This window comes from Adiantum capillus-veneris, chromosome 12 (assembly GCF_014529385.1).
Source record: "Adiantum capillus-veneris isolate H3 chromosome 12, ASM1452938v2, whole genome shotgun sequence".
Taxonomy (NCBI): Eukaryota; Viridiplantae; Streptophyta; class Polypodiopsida; order Polypodiales; family Pteridaceae; genus Adiantum; species Adiantum capillus-veneris.
Window position 1 is genome coordinate 46,213,496 of NC_140942.1, and position 5,574 is coordinate 46,219,069.

Consider the following 5,574-nt stretch of genomic DNA (forward strand, 5'->3'; position numbering starts at 1 on the left):
CAATAGAAGGGATTACTAAATTTAATTTTTTCTCACATTTTTACATACAAAAGGTTATCATAAAATGGAATTGGAGAATAAATTTACAGATTGAATAGAAAAAGGATGTGTTTTATTTGTCAAAATTTCACAAATAAGGATTTTTAGAAATATTCCTTGAATGCAAGTGATATACATAATTTATACATAGTGACCCCCCCACGAGAGCATGAAGAGGTGGTCTTGGTAGTGAGATTGATATTTTGGCCTCTTCCTGCAAGAGCAGCTACTTGATAAACAAGTTTGACTTGTCCCTAGTAGACCTACATGTAGTATTGTAGACACTTTTCAAAATGCATCCATCCCATAGGAAATAGTAGGGTTTATTTCTCCCTCATAACCTTCCATACAAGCACTAGCTGGCTCCCAACCCATATGATTCTCGAGGTTGACTCTTAGATGTGAGGGTTGCGGTCCTAGCACTAGAGGTGGTAGCGGTGTAGCTTGAGCAACATTTTGGGCTCTAGGAACCATGTGTTTCGATACTTGTTCAACAAGTGGGGCATGCATCAATGCAGGAACTCGAGGTGAATCCGTCTAGTCCAAGGGTGGTTTATTCGCCATCACACGTTTGAACATTATACAATACTTAGCTTGGTGATCGTGCCTGCCACATGCATTGAACCGCTGAATTTTACTCTAAATGTAGGACATTCAGTAGTGCTATTTGGACCAAAGAAAACTGCACACTATTATTGTTCCCTTCTTTGATACATATGATTGTTTTGTGAGGCAATATTATCTCTAAGACTTTCTTGAATGGACTTGGTGAGATCTGCTAAAGTCATCTCAGATATATTTGGCTCTTTAACAATAGTCTTTATGGTCATTGACTCCGGCCCCGATGCTTGCGAGCTGGTAGATTTAGGCTCAACAGACACTATTTCTCCTTGAATCATTAAATTTCCCTCCAATTGGATTGCATTGGTGGTGACTGCTTCCTAAGTGGTGATACCTCTAATAACTAGTCCATTATAGATATCCTCATGTTGTAGTCTCCTAATGAATCTATCGAGCAATTGGTTATTATTGAAGCACTCAGTGCTATTACAACAAGAATTCAAATGCTTCAAGCGACTAATAAAGTCTCTCACTGACTCCCCTTCCTCTTGCTGGGCCATTGTTGGGTACGATGTTGTGCCATGTGGTGGCCCAAAGTGCATATGTGTGGCCCTAGGCATAGCAAACATAGGATATGACATGTTAATACTAGTTGGTATTGCTCCACCAGAATGAGTACTTGGATAGGGTGGTTGTGGAGTGTAGGTTGTTGAAACAATTGGGGGTGTGGGAGCTACATGGGTATGAGGGCCCATAGGTACATATGATTGATGTACACTTGTAGGTATTGTTGTGGGCATTGTGCTACTATGTAGCGATGCTTTACTTACGAATGAGGTCCAAGGTGTACTTTTTTGTAGGATAGGCATAGTAGCCGTAGAACGTAGATTCTTCGAGGGTTAGATGAGATAAATTTGGGAATGTGAAATTATTGCTTGTGGGTTCATAGGGTATCAAGACTCAAGGAAAAACAACATATGAAGGATCAATGGGACTCAGTGAGGGAGTCTCCATTTGTGAAGGGTTGGTCGTTTGGCCTTTCCCGTATCGAAGAATCTCATAGGACCCGAGGAAGGAATGTTAATTTCCTTGTCTTGAGTCCCTAATTGGATGGCACCATGGATGAAATCATAGATAATCCGTTGTTACTTTTCTAAACTTGTGGCCCCAAACGTGGATTGTACCATCTCTAACCACCCCACAAGGTGGGCATACGGTATGTGCAGTCTGTGTACAAGTCGGTCAATGTCTCAATTTGTAGGTCATACTCCCAATTTTCTATGAGAAATATCCTCTCTAAGCTTGGCGTGCTGGAGGTTCCCCTTGAAGTGGAAGCATTATGGCTCCCCATCGCATGACCCTCCGTGACTGCTATCTTGGGAGCACTCGGTTGCTCGGTTTGCATGGTTGTTGTCATAGGGCTGAGTTACACAAATGCAAATGAAATTCAGATTTGTACCTAGGAGCACAGATCTAAACCAAAAATAGTTTTGACAAAAAATTAAAAAAGATAGTGCCAACTTCACTAGATCTACTTCCATATCTGCAAAAACAACCACTCTCTCTCTCTCTCTCTCTCTCTCTCTCTCTCTCTCTCTCTCTCTCTCTCTCTCTCTCTCTCTCTCTCTCTCTCTCTCTCTCTCTCTCTCTCTCTCTCTCTCTCTTCCCAACCTTTCTTTTTAAACAAAAGGAAATATTAACCTCAACAATGCAATATGCAGACTACAAGTGGAGCTTGGCACAAAGCATTTTCTCGTTAGCGGTGCCAAAATATGTCTACTTCTAGGGACTTGCTATAGGCCGTGTGCAATCTGTATGGCTACAAGCACACAACCTAACAGATGCACACAAGCTCTATGTCTATAGGTTGGTGTGTCACACCTCCTATAATGCTACCGCCAAGGGACTCCGTGTGCGTGCAGAGAAGAAGAAGCCATTGCATCAACGCTCGTCCTTTGTCGTGCTTGCGGATGCTCGATTGCTCTCTCTCTCTCTCTCTCTCTCTCTCTCTCTCTCTCTCTCTCTCTCTCTCTCTCTCTCTCTCTCTCTCTCTCTCTCTCTCTCTCTCTCTCTCTCTCTCTCTCTCTCTCTCTCACACACACACACACACACACACACACACACACACACACACACACACACGCTCACAGATAGGCAAGAAGAGGTGAAGCCAGAGCAACTCTTGCACGTACAGAATTCCTTGAAATCCCTAGTTTACAACCTTATCTAGGGCTTGTTGTGATTTTAACATACGGACGCCCATATTTTGTCAGTCAGTGCTAATGGGTCTGGTGTGTCTTTCACCAACCTTTTACTATAAACCTCTTGGACCAACAAGGCCGACCCATGACTAAACATATGCACAAAATAATAATGGTACTATTGGACCGACAAGCTTGGCCCACGACTAAACATATGCACAAAAGAATAATGGCAGCATCATTGGTTAACACCTACATAGGGTTCATTGCTCTACTAATCATTTTTATATTTTTGATGTTATGGTATACCAAGATTTTGTTGTTGCATCAATACATGATTGCATGTTTCATTTAGATGGGGCATTTAAAGATCCTCTTTTGTCATTCTCATGTGTCTCTATGCACTCTCTCTCTCTCTCTCTCTCTATATATATATATATATATATATATATATTCCTGCAATGTAGTGTACACATATATTCACCCTCCACAATGTTATTTTTCTTGAGTATGCTTTTATTCATATTACCCATTCACAGGTAGCACTAGTCGCTAGGTACCTCTGGATGCAGTCTGGCTCATGGCCTAAACTCTATGCCAGATCAGGTGTTGAGGACTACTCCACTATGCAAACGCTTTTGCAACTCTAATGTATATAGAAATTTGTATATTGAAATTGTGTATTTTGTGCATAAACCTTTGGGGAGGGGTATCTCTCACCTGGTATCATAGCCTAAGGTTATTGGGATAGCCTGAAGTCTGATACTAGTCGGGTTAGTTATGCATCATGCATGCTCTTTGAGAAAGAATATTGTATTCACAATGCATCTATAAGTGACGTTGATTGATGGTACCTGCTTGACTTGTCTTCTTGTATGGGATTATGTAAACTTGAATTATGATAAAGTGATTGAAGTGCTCAACAATTGTATTCAGAATCTCTTTGAATGTTTGTTTTGTAATAACAAATGGCTTCTAAAGTTTAGCAAGGGAAATGAGGTTTTGGCCATAGTATTCAACAATATGGAGACACGGTTACCGAGGGATACGACGGAACTCTTTTACCTACAAATTGGGACCAAAGTCTTTGCAATGCCAAGAAACACAACTTGTTGGAATATTTTTGACCTTAGTTACCCTACTCATCATCAAGAGCTCTTTTGTTAGCTCTTTATTTACATTGATAATAGTCCAAGATACCGGTTTGCCAGTCTCAGGCTACTTTAACTTAGGATGTGGCTGGGTCTAGAATATATGTACTACTACCTTGCAATGCACTCACAGATGCTAAGGATTACCAAAGTTTCCAAGAAGGTTGAAGCACTTGCAGCTGTCGTAGGGACAGAAAGGCTAGATAACTATAGATGATGTTGTCGTGTGGGAGGTCTAAGGGAATACCTAGTTATGAGATTTAATAGAGTATTTAGAGATTTAGCCCCAAAAACATCAGGATTTCTGTAAAGAAACCATAAAAAACAAATTTTGATTAATAAAGAGTATAGACTCAGTTTTGGTATACATGTGTACTAAGTCTTCTCTCTCCTAATTTGGTTTTTAGATGGATTTTCTAAATCGTCTAGATAAGTGATCCTACACAAAATATCTTTTTCAACTATGCGGTTGGATTATGTTCATCGGGAATTTGAAGTGGTTTGAGCTTCAAAGGGGACTAGAGATTACCTTACTCCAAATAATTATGTAGCATGGAAATCATATATCAAAGCACAACTCGAACATCGGACCCAAGTTCTTGATAGGTACATGGTCGAGACCCACAGCTTTGGGTCAAGGAGAAAATTCAAGAGGGCGATGTCAAAGTACAGGGATATGTTCTTTATCTTAACATGTGCTCACTCCTTGAAATACCAAGCTTTAGAATCATCGTTAGTAAAAAGGCACTCATGCTCAATCAAATATATGGCTTCTATGAGGAAGTCATAATCCGAGTCTAGAAGAAGTCAAATGGTGGCAACCGATTCTATTATGTACCTCAGGACTGGTTCAATAGAGTCTATGGACCTATTCTTAAGTTCAATCCTCATAGTGTCACGATCAATTTTGACTATGAGAGGCCTAGATGTATTTGCTATTTTTCTCAAGCATATCCAATGGCAGTAAATTAAAGTAGGTATTTCTGTAGAGATGATGTCAATGAACTACCCGCTCATGTAAACTGCTTTCATGCATTACCACCCACAGACATATCTCGAGGGAAAGAGTGGTATGAGAGAAAGGATGTGAATATCACTGCATAAGAAGAATTTTTAAACTTTGAAACCCGAGATGTAAAAATATACAAGGGTAGGATCTCAATTATTAGGAACCAAGAACTGGTTCATAGGACCTTTTTGCATTTATGTACCTTCTTCAAAGTAGCATGTAACCTTTTGACTCTTATGGTTATACAAATTTGATTTTGATATAATTCATATTGTCTTAAGTCATGTGTGTAGATGATTGAGATTTTACCTCAAGGGATATGGACAAATATACTCTCTCTCCTTATGGTGGAAGAGCATCTTTAGACGGGAGTGGAAGTACAATGGCTTATCACAACTACGCGTGATGGAGTGGAGAATAAGAAGTTACTATCAACAAATTGTAATGTGCCAAATACAAATCAAGCATGGTACCATTATGCTGCAGGAAACCGAGAATTTAGACCACCAGGATATAGATCTTTGTATGTGGGAAGTATCAAATGGGTTCGATCAATCCAAGTGAGGGAAGGAGATCATTGCTACTAACCAAATGTTGTATATAAATGTTTACA